Genomic DNA, 15,588 nt, shown 5'->3' on the forward strand with positions numbered 1-15,588 from the left:
AACTGCAGACAACTCATACACAAGCCTTGAAGCAATATGTTTTGAACGTATGAGCAAATCCATTTAACAAATAATCAAAGGCAGAAAACAAATAGGTATACGTGAGCACAATTTTCACAGAACTTGGAAGCTGCCTGTTCTTCCATCTGCTGCTGCTAAGGTAGCTACTAAGTCATCGCTGTAACTGCAGTTAAAGCTTCATTCTTGTGCTGGTATTTTCTTCCCTTTCCTTACCCAAATGAACCATTAACTGCCTCACAAAGATCTTGTTCTATAGAGATCCTCAGCCTGCAGTTTTGGACTCAGTCTTTGGAATAATAATACCCACAGAATGAAAGCAGATAAGACACCACCAAAAGTTTCATTAAAACTACTGATCAGAGCATGAACCTTACTCAGGTATTACACCTGCAGCCAGAAGTTCATTTAATCTCTTTTTCCTCCTAATTGGTACATCCTAAGCTGGAAGGTCTGCTTAGGGCAAGCTCTATTTCAGGCACCAACCCCATCTCAAATGCTAGCAATCCCTGTTACTCACCGAGTGCATCACTGATTTGTTTACTAGCAGAACTGCCACTTGTCAGACTGCTCGCAGTATTGTTGTTTACAAGTTGCAGATGTAAATCACGATATAAGCACAGCAAGGTGACAGCATCAAAACGTCCGAGCTCCTTTGAGGAGACAAGATGACAGGGAACAGAACAGACCTGCTCAACTGTTAATTTGCTGACACCGAACGTAGGTTGCCAATTTTAGCCAATATTTTTAGTTTTAAATAAAATACACATAATTGATCTATAAATATAATTGATGGATATCATGTGGAGAACCCACCCCACTTCACAGAGAGTCACAGAATAAAGCTGTCAAAGGAGGGACAAAGTAAGAGGGCATTTGGAGATGAAATTTTGTCCCAAAGTATGGGGAAGAGAAGGTAGAACTGGCATGACAACTTTGCCAGGAATACAACAAATTTTGAGGAAAAAAACATAATTGTTATTCACTTCCACTCAGTAAAATAACTTTGTTTCACTTTGAATAGCTTGTTGGTACTTATTAAGGCAACAGTTGGATTCAAACCTGTTGTTGCAAGGAAATAAAAAAATAGTCAATAGAAAGTTGTTTTTTTGGTCATGGGGGCACAGCTTTTTCTGAAACACAGCTAATCTATTGTGAACCCTGTGGGTTCCAGCTTGGCCTTCACATAAGATGTAGAGCTGGGGAAAAGGGAGTGGGAGATGATGAGCTTTCAGTCCCCTGTTACGTACCAGACCTAAAACCTACAGAGGTCAATGGAAGCATTCCTGGTATTTTTCATTCTTCAGATGTGTTTCAAAGGTTGTTGACTTCTTTTCTTTTTAAGATATTTCATACACGTGAAATTGATCATACAAACAGGAACACAAGGTAGACACATAACAGATTTTCTACTGCCTATGGTTTTTACTTATTAGCACAAATTAGTCCCAATTCATCATTCCAACTTGGAATTAAAAAAAAAAAGAAAGTATATGCTCTGAAGATAGTTTCAAAACTTATAGCTACTGTCTGTCCAGAAACTTGATATCCACATCTGTAGAAAAGCATCTTAAATTTTAGGCTGTGAGCAGAAGATTACTTAAGCTGGATGCCTAAACTGTACATAGGCTGGCTTAGGAACTACTGAAAAGTGTCATTACGAAAAACAGAGAGGCGTTACAAGAAAAAATGAAGTTTCATATGTTTGGACTCCTGTAGGGATGGTACCTTGATGTCCAGCCACCTGGGCTTCAGCATAATGGCTACAGGGTGGCAGGGTGCTGCTGCACCCATTTCTGAACAGCGGGTTCAAGGCAAACCCAAAATAAAGTGTTTAATGGTTTTGTTGTTGTTGCTTTTTATTTACTTTGTTCCTCCTACAAGAGACCAATGGCTCTAAGTGCTCAGCAAGTTTGCACGGCTATCAGTGACTTAATTTCTTAGCACACGTACAAAGGACAAAATGCTATGGTGCATGTGCTACATTAGGACATATTAACATCTTGTGTATGCACTCAGGATTACTTACAAACAGAACGGAATGAGATGACAGCTGGTTTTCTTCTCTGCTTCTTAAGACAACCACCAACAAAAAGACCACTAACATAATAACAGAGATGCAGTAAATGTTACTGTCTGGAGATTCAGATATTCACCTTTATAATTGTCTGTCCCAGACCAGTTGAAAATCAAATAGAAGGACGGCTTCTTACAACTTTCTAGTGCTGTTAACATCATTAATTGAATTACTGGAATAAGCATTTGAATCAGGAAGATATCAAAAGAATACATCATTTCATCAAATCTCACAGGGAGGAATGGTTGCCTTCAGAACATTTCATTCCGCAAAAACCATGAGTAATGTAGCAGGGACAAAATACAAAGAACAGAAGGCAATCTCAGACTCTCTAAACGGGGGCACTGTGTTGTCATTAATGACTAACACCAGAAAGTGTCTAGAAAAGCTGCAACAATCAGCATAAGGGAAACTGAAGCAATAACATCACACTTTCACAGTTATAAAATCTCTCTGACATGCTTGGCAAGGAAGTTTGGTGTAAAGAGAGTAGTATACGCGGGATGTAGTAGCAGCAGAAAAAGAACGAAAAAAGTCTTTCCATTCATTGATTAGTCACAAACTTGTACTCAAATTTCCTTCAAACTGATTAAAAAAGAAAAAAGTGACTGTCCAACAAAAGAGAAAACACCATCCTTTTAAAGCAAAAGCTCAACAAGGCACCATCAAATCTAACAAACCTATGGCAATATCCTGTACATTAGCCTACATGACTGGATGAAACTACAGTCTGTCCCAGTCTGTGGAGGTCTACAGATAGCATTTTGAGAGAGACAGAACCTGTAAGGAAGTCCCAAATACCCTTTGCAATACTCTGTTTGTGCCCATAATTCTTTTCGCAGCAGAAAGTTTAACTGAACTGTAAGTTTTACTAAACATAGATTCAAAAATAGAAGAAACTTCCATTTGAAGAAGCTCCAAGTCTTTTCTCCTCAATTTGAGGAGACCTCAAATACAACACCTGTGTGCTTAGAGAATGCATGCAACAGTTTTCAGTACCCATGGATATAATTTTTTTTTTTTTTTCCCCATGACCACTGTGCTCTTTTTCCTATAAAGCAGCCTCCCTTCCCTTTTTGGTATTCTTATTCTAAACCATTTTTCACATAAAGCCACATTTTGTAAATAATGTGTGTAAGGCCCATAAGCCATCCTTTGTTTGCAGCTGCACAACTTTGCATGAAATAAATAGGTATTTGGGTTATCTCATCACTGCACTGAAGCAAGCCCAGGGACACACACTGTACATTGATGGAGACTGCTGCAGGCCAGGCAACCCCTAGGTTCCATTTGCCTTTGTCAGCTAGGTGACCTCACACTAACAATTTGGGCAAAATGCTCAAGAAATTAAGTGTTTGGGATCAGACTTCTTTTCTCTTTCTTTTTTTTTTCTTTGATGTACCACAGTTTGCCTGGCAAAACACCTTCTGAGGTATGCCTCAAAATTTCTCCAAGCTATTGGGGAGTAATTTCCTCAGCCTAATCTCCTCCACAAGACTGTGAAAACTGTAGGATAAAAGGGGAACTGTGGCGATTTACCTACTAATTAGCTGCTCTTATTAAGAAGAGCAAGATAATTGATTTTAGGATGCACTACCCCTTATTAAGGCCTAATTAAACTGTATATCAAAGACTAATTAAATGGCATTATTCCATCTCACTGATGAGTTTTGATGCTTGGTGAATAGATTTGGGTGAAGATGAACACACTAATAGATTTATAACCCACGCAGTTAACTATAAACTAAGAAGCTGAGCAAAGGGAATTTTGGATTATCTAAAACTAACACATTTATTGGTATTCCTTCACACTGATAGCTTGAAGTGAAAAAAGTAAAACATTTGAACACCTGCTGAGCATTGCAGTGAAAGGAAAAAGACAATGAAGAGGCTCTCTATATAAACAGTTTATTTAAATATGTAGGTAATTTTTGTAGACTGAAGAATTGCATTTGTGAAAAGGATATACACTTTCGTTGCATATTTCTCTATTCTGAAGATTTGTGTAGATACTACAGCTCAAGGGACCACAAGTAATAGGTGTTATTTATTTCTGCCGTTTTTCAAAAGCATTGAAAAAAAGAGACAGTGTATGTCTACACCTCAAGAATTATTTGAATGCATGATTATTCAGATATCTTGTGGCATTCCAGGTTTACTTCGTGCTGAAAAGGAATAACGGGACAGGATTATATGCCTCCAGTTCTCCCAAATAGCCTTCAGGTTGAAATAATTGAAATAAACTGAAATAAAGAAAAGATGATGTTTTGCTTTTGAGCAAAAGGAATAGCAGAGACTGAATTTGCTAAGATTCTCAGGTTTTGGATCCTTCACTCTTCTTTTAAATGAACTCATCTGTTCTCAAATAATTCCTTTAACAATCCATGGGTTGGCTTAATAAAAAAACGACTTACTGTAAATTTGTATGTGTAAAGCAAATCAACTCTAAGCTTTAATACCATCAACCTACCCCCTAAATAAAATGTTTTGTCCTCTAGACAAAATTGCTCTGACAATACAAGCTCATCTTTTTATTTAATCTGTTAGGTCATGGCCCCAGAGATTATGATGAGCTGTCTCTTAAAGCCCCAGTGTACTGCATTGCAATGTCTCCTGTATAAATCACAACATCCCCCCCCCCAATAATGTTGACTTCCTTGCAACTTTGGGGTATATTTCCTTGTTTCTAATAGTTACTTTCACTAGTAATAGGATAGCATGCACACAGGAGCAGTCACACATCATTTTTTCATTCCTTATTGGCCATGCTATAACTATCCAACAACAATAATCTATAGCTTTTGGACATCTAAATTAAACATCACTCTGTAGTGACTGTAGGGTATTAACCTGAAACTGAACTTCTGCAGGTATAAAATTTAATCTGTATTACCTGAAGGATATTACAACATGAAATATTCTTTTGGTAATGCAAACAGAAATAGCAGTACTGCAAAGGGAACAAATATTCATTTCATCATTTGCACAAACCATACTTATAAATAGATAAGTGAGCAAAGAATTTGTGTAAACAGTCTTTCAAGAACTAAGGGCATGATAAACCATGCAGCGAAGCAATATGTAGGAGATTTTTGAGCAACGATTTAAAGTAGGAGTTTACTTGCTGCTTTGTACAAAGCAATTTATTTATTTTTTTTTTTTACATATGAAGAAAATTATATCCAAATACCTAAATGCCACTAGAAAAAGCTTTCAGCTTTCTGAAGAGAAAGAAAGAAAATGCAAATAATCTTAAATACCACATAAATATATAATGCTTTTCCTTCTTCAACTTGCATGTCCTATCCATATACCAGAACACTAACAGCTCGATTGATAAACATATAGTTCCGCGTACTTCTGTACCCATGCACGTTCATGTTCACAGTGTGCATGTTCATATGCAAAAATGTTCAGAAGCAAAGTTGCTGTGCAACTTCGCATCATTTTAATTAACATTTCTTGCCTATCGCTCAGATTCACTATTACAGTATTTGCCAAAACAGCAGGTGAAGAATGGGTTCCTCCAGTACTTCAGAGTCAAAACGCAGATGGTGGACAGCTACTAAACCAATGTGACAGGCAAAAAACGATGCTCCAAGACCTTGACTCAATATTTTCCCTGTCCACCTTTCCCTCCTAACTTGGTACTTTATTAAAAGCTAGTAGGTAATCTTTCAAAGCAAGTCACAGCACAATTTTTTCTCCCCATGTTTTCTTTTCTCACATTTCCTGCTTTCAATATTTCTGCTGGCATCTTCTGATTAACACCTTGAGAGCTGACAGTACCATCATAGGGCTTTCATACTCTACTTCAGGCCTCTTTCTCCTTATACTTAAAACAGAGACTAGTATTATGTGAATGCAACCTTTGATCTAGCCATACAGTTCCTGTGCTACTGACTTGAAAAGGTACCTCACTATTGAGTAAGAAAACATTACAGGGAGAAAAGTCAACAGTCTGGAGCATCCACATTAATGTGATGGCACTGTCTATTAAGGGAATACTTATTTTACTACTCATTGCAGACTTTGGTACAGGAGTAAAAGAGAATTTATTTCTCAACAACTATTTTGAAGAAGTCTACTCACAGAATGGCAAGAACTCTTTTTGGTGCTCAACATGCAGCTATGCTGGAAGCCCCTCTTCCCATTTTGTTAAATATGTTGACAAGTTGACAGATTTGGCATTGAATACAGGACACAATACCAGAGAGAAAAAACAATTCTCTCATTTAGATATTCATGATGCTTACTGGATGAAAAGGTTTATCATTTGGGGAAGCTGAAATGAGTTTTTTGTTGTTGGTTACTCACAGAGTAACAGGAGCATAAGTAGGCTAAACTAAAAAAAGAGCCACACCCTTTTTTGCCCCCTTTAATTTGTGCCTCCAAGAGGAAAAATTTGACAGTACTTAATAGCCAAGCTTCAGCAGTTATTAAAAAGCACAATATAAATAATATATTACTAAAGAAAGAACCAATGCTAGAACTTGCTAACCAGCAAAGCAATTAAAGCATCAGATTTGTAATCCAAACTCAGTGATGATATGATTGATGAGCTTCTCCAAAAGGCGAACATCCTATCCTGGCTGCAATTTACTACTGCACAGACAGCTTTCTTCCAGTGAGCAGTAACTAAACAACACGGTGGACTTGGATGCTCAATTCAGGCCTCCTGCCCTCCATACGAGGAGTCGACCTGCTCTTCTATAGCCTTTCTATCATTAATGAGAAACCTACTTCCATTAATTAAAAATGAGTGCATAATACCAACTTTATTGACTGTTCTCTGTATAGAGAAGGGTCAGTCAGGAAAGTGAGTCACTAGTGAGAAGGGTCACTAGGGAAGAGGTGAGCAGTTCACACAGGACAAAGAGATGTACTTAGTTTCCCTTCCTTTTTAACAAAAACATAAACAAGAGAGGTTTGGGAATTGATTGCATTTGAATGTGCTCCTGGTCTCAAGTATCTACCATGCCTGTTTCCAAGTGGACTGTAAAATCAGGGCATAGAGTAGACTTGGAAAGAAACAACAACCACCACCATACACACAAAATAGATGGTGCTGATCACTTGTTTCCTCAATTTCTATTTATATTTCTTAAGTTTTTATAAACATACACATTTTGATAAAGATTGAATCACACTGACAAATTTGTGTCAGCATATACAGTATCTTTTACATATCAAAGACTTTATACAGTTTTGTTGAAGATTATAACAGCAAAATGTGTGTCTAGAAAATGAGTTGAAAGTGACAGTTTCATAGACGTCCTTTTATAACTTTCCTTCGTAATTCCGACTTGTTTGATGTATTTCACACCATACTAACAGTGACATTAAAAAGGTCACAAAGTACGATGCTGACCCTACACATTCCAAGCATTCCTGCTAAAAATCATATCCAGCACGTATGAGAATTTCAAGACCTATCAAAATCCTGAAAGACAGAACAAATCCAAAATTTGATGTGATTTTCATTATAATACTAAACAAATAGCTTAGGATTCGTGGTGTTTTGCTATTTGTCTTGTAAAAGAAAGGAATAGAACTCACAAAAGAACATTATTTCTCAGAAAATTTTAGATTATCTCAACACTTGGGCAATGGTCCATGCAAACCTTCAGGAAATTAATGCACTAGCTGATGAAATCTATATAAACAAGTATTCAGGAAGGCCAGCAATGATGTGTAGTAATAAGTTAGTTATAACTAATAATAGAAGCCTTAAAGTAACTATCCTCTTGAGTCAGCACTTGTATCTTTGCTGTATTCTGGAAACGATAAGATCATTTTTTTTCCAGCGTAACTAAAATGGTAATTAAAAGCTGATTTAGGATCAAAGACAACCTCAAGGTCATAAGTATTTGTAGCTGGCTGTGAAGTATTCTCATGAAAATTTCTTGAAAGTGGATGCCCTATTCCAACAGCAGTAGGTTCGCAGGAGCCAAAGAGAAAAACAATTTTCCTCAAAGGTTTATACACAAGTGAAAATGAAAAAAAAAAGTTAGCTTTAAGGAAAAGAAAAAAAAAAGTTGCTAGACTACAGAAACTAAGTTCATTTAGTTGAAGATTATTATAAAACTACATTTACTGGTCTACTTGAGGTATCTGGAAAAAAAAAAGAAAAACCCAACACCACTAATGAGCAAATATCGATTGCCATTGGGAAGTCAGCATTATTTCAGCAATTCTTTTTTCCATCTATCCAGTGCTTTCACAAGACACCAGCCATTACAACAGCTTTGCTTTTTCTTCAATACTGGCAAAATCCTTGTTTATAATCCCTGAAGATACTGACTTCAGTTTGTATTTAAATTTCAATTATTTTCTTCCATTATGCAATAGTTTCCAAAACAATATACCTCAACTTTTAAAAGCAATTCCATAAATACACAACATTTTGAAGTGCTCTTTTGCATATTATATCAGTCGGCAAAATGACATAGAAACAGCAGCATCATTTTTATAGAGGCAAAAAAACCTGCCTCCTCAGTCCCTCCTTCAATTGGTTATCTTGCTTGTGGCCCTAAACTACCTAAATAAGTCTGGGATCAAAATTAAGGTATCGGTTCCAAAATCATAAAATCATAAAGGTTGGAAAAGACCTCCAAGATCATCTGGTCCAACCATCTCCCTGCTGCAGATGTCACCCACTAAACCTTGTCCCTAAGCGCCAGGTCCAGCCTTTCCTTAAACACCCCCAGAAACAGTGACTCCACCACTTCCCTCAGCAATGATCAACCTGTATCACATGAAGGATATTAAAGACAAAAATACAATCTCCACACAGAAGAAATATGATTAATTAGTTTTGCACAAACCATGAGCTATTCAATTACCTGAATCTCAAGAAACAAACAGAGAACGTGGCTTCAAGTTGCTGAAATTTTCCTTACATTTTCCTTAAGTGAAATTACCATAACATGAGTCACTGTATCAATATAGCTAGCCAATATGCAGAACGCAAAAATAATAATAAATAAGTAAAACACACCAGTCACCAACAGATGATGTGCAATATTATTATACATTTTAATCCAGTGGTTTGGGACATATTTTCTGAACTGCATTTACTTCCTTTTAATAAGTTTATTGGTTAAAATCTATTAGTACAACTATTTACTCCAAATTGCTGTCCTCACAAGCAACTTGACCAATTCACTGAAAGACTTGAAGGAACCAGTATAATGAATACAACTTAAAGGATGACCTATGATAAAAAATACCAAGTTTGAAAGTTTTTTCTCCCCTAGTTATCAGTGATGAAAAAACAACACATGAATTGATAGCTGAAAAGTGCACTTGAATATTTGAAACCTGCTTAGAGACTGATTACCTTTCAGGTGTCACTGCCTAAAAAAAAAAAAGTGAAAGATCAGATCCAACAACTTGTTCATGTGTTATGGTGTATTAGCATAACCGATTCCAGAGTCTTTGGGACCACAGAAGCCAGCAGTCACTGATGGGAGGGGATAAGGATGGGTAACAACAAAGAAAGTCAGGTGATAGAGGAGGATTATGATTTCCCAATAGTACGAATCTATGTTTCCCCAGGTTTTTGAATGTATTTTGCCCTGACAAATGGATGTATTTCGTCTAAACTGACTACTAATGTTTTCCAGAATAATCACTATTTCAAAGTTTTCAGTGCTTTAACTCAGTGTTTTGCCTAGCTGTACTGTTCACGTGCCGAGGATTTTTCATCTTGTAGTTTCACACATCCTGCATATATCAGACTTGCCTCACCAAAACCAAGCAAATGGTGAAATCATGGAAGTAGCATTCTGAAGCGTTACTGTGTTGAAACTCAAAACTCAGAAATAGGTCTTTTCAATACATGCCTGACTTGGCAACGGAATGGGAAGCTAGAGATGGATACAAAGCCTCATGTCACCAATTTATATGTGCCATAGTCTTTTGCTGACAAGATTTCTTTTTTTGCTGTGAGAATGAATCACGTTTTAAAACACACCACTAAACACCTAGAGAAAGGGAAAAAAAATGCTAGGGCAACACACAGGAACAGAATAAAACCCTCCTCATTAACTCCTTATAACAGTGAACTACAAAATAGTGACACAGCAGTTTACCATCTTCCTGCATCCCAGTCTAAACAATACAGTAATAATCATCATCAGTTTAAGTACTCAAAAAGAGTCATGATTATGTCTTGTGTGTTTAATTATCAACAAGGAATCAAAGCACTGTGAATAGCATACCCATTTTTATTTACTCAAATAATTTCATTACTTCCTAATAAAAGAAGGCCAAGAATGTGGAAGCAGTTTGCTGCAAGAGCGTGTCAGTAGGAAATTTCAAAAGACACAACTACAGCCTGTGCTATAATAGATGTTGTCTATTCTGCAAAGCACAAGGCTATCAGCATAGCCCAGAAACCAGATCTACAGATAAGGTCCTCAGAATCAGTGTACTCTCTTAAAAGACCATCTCATTCACTGATTTTGTGGATGAGAGGTTGTGGATGTCCCATCCCTGGAGGCATTCAAGGCGAGGCTGGATGTGGCTCTGGGCAGCCTCCTCTAGTGGCTGGCAACCCTGCTCAGAGCAGGGGGGTTGAAACTAGATGATCTCTAAGGTGCTTTTCAACCCAGGCCATTCTATGATTTATTTCTGGGTGTATACATATGTATATATAGAAACTAAAGTTGCAGGTATGTATAAGTACACATACACACATAGCCATATACATTGTACATTATACATATAAATGCACCCGAATACATGTATAATCAAGGACCTAATCTTGAGGATTTTAACATACAAGCATTCCACAAGAGAGTCCAAGAACAACCATTACATTGAACAACTTTTTGAAACTCCCACAGACAACAAGCTTACATACCAGCTGCACCACAACCAGAATGTGTTATTTCAGAAATAAAGGGCACAAGTTCATAAGCATGACAACAAACACAATGAACACCAATAATATTCTTTATAGAGAAGGAAATATTTGAGTAGATGTTGCAAAAAAAAAAACAAACACTAAAAACACAACTAAAGGTACTAACCAACTAGACTTCTCATACATGACAAAGAAAAACTCAACATATTGATACCAGACAACTGCAAAAAACGAAAAGATAAAACAAACACAATATGCAACTGCCAAAGTTAGACAACAGCACAGGAAGTGGAAGTATTACTAAAAAACTGAACGCAAAATAACCAGAACAGAGACTTGCACAGATATTTACTAGCAAGACTGACAGAGGTTACTGCTGGTGTTGAGAGAAATAACGCAGACTATAGAATTCACAAGTTCTTTTGATGAAACATTTTTCAGAAATTTTCTTTACAATACGCTTGCTGTCATTTGTAACCATTACCTTAGAGGAGACTTTCAGCAGGGGATCAACTCTAAAAACACTTCACAGAGAGGTGTTTGGATTTCTCTGTTGAGTCTGAAAAACAGAAAATCACTAGTTAAAGCCATCAGCTTATGACACTGAGGCAGCACTGGCAAAAGTGATAGAAAATACGTATATAAGAAATCTGCCCACTGAACAGAGAATGTGCCAAGGAGAGAGGTGGATTAGCAGTTTATCTCAGAAGTGACAGATTTCTGCATTTCAAAAGTGCCATGCTGGAGTGGGTGATGGAGGGACTTACACAAACAAGAGGAACCTGTGGTTCACCAACCGCCAAGGGTTTTGATTTGATTTAAACCCTATTGTAAAATCCTAAGATTAGCCCCATACAGACACTTTCCCCCCTTTGAATTTCAGGACGATTTATTTCAGGGAGGTTGAACAACACTGGAAATATATCCAAATAACCTAAACATATAGAGTGCAAATAACACAGACATTTTGAAACTTACTTCTACTTCTCCCCACCCACCCAGGGAATAAGAAGCAGGTTCAGGTGGCAACAAACTTGGTCTTAAATGCAGATGGAAGGTGGCATTTTCTTTTAATTTATCATTTAAAGACAGACCATCAGAAAGTCATTACATTGCAAAGATTGTGTCTCTGCACGATTGCCGTGTAAATGAGCACTGAAGTATGCAAATATTGTAGATAAAACAGAAAATGGTTTTCAGTATTGGACTTGTCCTTTTCCTACATTTTGGTGTCAGGTTTAATCCAGTCAGTGAAAATAAAGGAAAGGTTTCCCAGAACTCAAACAGACTTCAGAAGATCAGAACATATTTCATTAACCCGTGCTTAACTTCAAAGATAGATAAGTTTGGCCCCCATGGTTTAGTTGGCTTGTGTCTGTGATCTGAATCCCACCTCTACCTGACATTGTAGCCCACTTTCGTGTTTGCAACCCTATCAGAAAACAAAGAGGGAGTAGGGAAAGTGGAAGAGAGACAAGGTAGCTTAATGGACATCTCTGGGTTCACAGGCCAGTAAGGGCTATACTTCTTTTAAGTCAGCACCAGTGTTCTGACAACACTTTTAAACTGCTTCTTGCACCAGCAGCTGCAACATCAGGATCACCATGGATGACAAACATGCTGCAGGCTAAATTCAAGGAATATGCAGAGATCCTGTACGGCTACAGATACTTCAATATATCATGTCTGTTTTGGCAGAGGATAATATTAGCACTATTGAGATAAGGATACAGTAACGCTGTTTGAAAATATCTGTATCCTGCCTGCTGGGCTGTGATAAACAGTCGTGTGTTTCTCACATTAGGTATGAGTATTAACAGTATGAGTGCAGGCACTTAAAATCAGGAGCAAAATACAAATAAGTTTGCAAGTTTGATCAAGCTCATAGTTTGCTGGTAGTAGGGGCCATTCTGTCTATGTGAACTTGTATTGCTTAACTTCTCACTTCAGTATTCCAAAAGCTCAACTCAAATGTTACTAGGTTCAGGCCATGATGAGAACAGAAGATACAGCTAGGAGAAGAATGGGCAGAGAAGAAATTCAATGCAGAAGAACGTAGTCAAGCGAAGACTGCATAGATACAGATACTCTGACAAGAGGGCCAGACAGAAATATGCTGAAAACATGAATACATTCGATTTCACACAGCATCATAATGACACAACACCATTTTAAAGATTTTTTTTTTTTCCATTTCTCATACACAGCAAAGACGATATTCTATAAAAGACGCTTTTGTTTCAGTGACTTCTTCGGGGAAGAAGATAATCAGCAACTGCTTTAGACAAAAAAGAGGGGGAAAAAAAGTGCAATCAGAATGTTTTTTGCTATGCCCATAACTCATTAAGAGACGTACAAAACCTCACCATGGTGTACGTTCCACTCCATTCCACTACAGATTATACCTTTTCTTTCTCCTTACTACATTTGCTCAGTCCAGCACTGTGATTAAACACTACCTCTGAACTTCCCAAGCATTCTTCTTTGCCTTTTGAAAGGACAGCTTCTTATTTGGAAGTGGTTTTCCGTAAGGACAATCTGATATAACTGCACAGGTCAAATCAGAGTGTCCAAAGGTATTATGATTTGTTTCAAATGTAGAAGGAACAACCATGAAATTTTCCAAATAAGTGAAGGTTCCAGAATTCCTGTTCACCAATAGTTTGGGGTCATAGAACCACAGCTCAGCTGAATTTGGAATTTTAATCTTTTAACAAGTATGCAAATAGTTTCTTGAGGATTTATAGTCATGGAGAGTTGCTCCTATCACTTCACTTTGGTGGAAGTGCTTAAGAATTATTAGAATAAAATTGGAACAACTTTTTCTTCAGAATACCCTCTGCAAGCAGAAAGGGTAACTACCTGAAAATTATCTCCTTCCCTACAGTATGTCTTACTATTAACACAATCATAAACACTTAAGACAGTACTCCCCTCACATCTCCATTATGAATCTCTTAAGGCTGAGTTATGAACAATATTAAACATTAATGCATCATGCTCTAATAATTATTGTCTTATTAGAGCATTTACCCAATATGGCTTGTTAGATGGTTTGTGTTCATAATGACGATAAGTTTGCATTTACCAGAAGATATTAAAAAAAAAAACACTACCAGCTGTCAATATTATTTCCATCAACAGCATTTTCATAAATTAATAAAAAATTAATGAAGCAGACAAAATGTAGTAATATTGTTAAATATTAATTTTATACTTACTTGATAATTTTTCTAAGAGCATGTCTGCTGAACTTGGAGCACTATTTATTGAAAACACAGAGCACCCACCCTGCCCTTGATTCTGGAGCAGCTTCCTGGACTCAGAGTGGCAAAGCAATGCCCCTCCCTGCCTGGTGGGGACCACCTACAGTCCTGGCCATCCTGCTCAATGGCTGGCAACCAGAAAGTGCTAAAACACGGCACCGACAACTCCCGCATCTCTTCACCAGTCCCATTACCTGCACCTCACAGACAGCTAAATGGCTGTTCTCATGGCAAACAGTTCCTCAGCTGGCAAACATTCCTTCAGACAAAGAAATGCAAGCCAAGTGCTCATCAGTCTCAGAGATGGCATAAAAACACATCCCTCAAGGACATGGAGGAAGTCATCAGCCACATCCCTAAATTCTGTCCTCTGGACTTAAAACTTGAAGCATTCTGGTGTGCAGTTTTTTTCAAGGTATATTCAGTTTTTAGGTTCTGTTGTACAAAACCAAGCATGTTGATAATCTGTCCATTGCATTTAAACTAGAGCAATGAAGCATATTGTTATTTTTTTCCTATTGCCTAATTATCACAATTACTCTTTATATTTTGAGGTTTGCATTCAATGAACAGTGATCCTACAAAGATAAATCTATCTTTCAAACTTAGTTATACCCTGACTTTCAAATCTCACCCTTTCAATTTCAGGCCACTTAATAAAAACACTCTTCTAGTCTTTATTGCTTCACTACTCTAACACAGTTCAAATCTGTAATGGAAGGTTTATATTTTCTTCATCCTCTGTCCAGTATTAGAAAACATGCAAGTAGGAGCATGTATTTTCAATTTGGTAGAGGAAACCCACCACCCTGTATGGAAGTGTGAGGAGGGAGCAGAAACGTTTTGAAGTCTCTTTCTGAAAACTAACATAACAGAAAGATCTAAGGATGTAAGTTTATCCTTTCATATTTGAAGAGATAGACCTGAAGATCTGAAAATTTTTGTGTATTTTGATTTGATCATTTAATGAATGAAGAAAAACAACCAACCAGCTATATTAAGCCCAGTACAGCATCCTGTAATACAACTTCCTTGGTACTTCAACATATTGCAGGCCATACAGCCTATGCTGCACTGGTTTAAAACTTTTCAATGCTCTTTCTCAGTAAGCACTGGGGAGCAGAGGATTGCCAAGAGTTAAAGTCAGATTTTAAAGAAAACAGGATCCCAGCCTCATTTTGCTTCCTCTACTCAACAAGATAAGTTTAACACCAAATAGCAGTTTCTACTTAAGACAGAATATTTTTACTCAGGGCAGCTGAAGCATTAGCCAGTGCAGAAGTGTGACAATTAGCAAATTGAGAGCCTTCCACTTCTTAAATGGGAGGATTTTCTAGTGCGGACTTTCCAGGCAG

The 15,588-nt window shown here is 37.3% G+C and overlaps 1 protein-coding gene across 4 annotated transcripts in view; it reads right to left on the bottom strand.

Moving 5' to 3' along the window:
• The window catches only part of TENM2 (teneurin transmembrane protein 2), a 1,595,068-nt gene that overhangs the window by 792,886 nt on the left and 786,594 nt on the right, over nt 1–15,588 (bottom strand). For all 4 annotated transcript variants that reach the window (XM_066977122.1, XM_066977125.1, XM_066977123.1 and 1 more), the window contains exon 8: nt 11,452–11,526. The gene's annotated coding sequence lies outside the window, so the exon portion shown is untranslated. The remainder of the gene's footprint in view (nt 1–11,451; nt 11,527–15,588) is intronic.

This window comes from Anser cygnoides, chromosome 14, assembly GCF_040182565.1.
Source record: "Anser cygnoides isolate HZ-2024a breed goose chromosome 14, Taihu_goose_T2T_genome, whole genome shotgun sequence".
Lineage (NCBI taxonomy): Eukaryota > Metazoa > Chordata > Aves > Anseriformes > Anatidae > Anser > Anser cygnoides.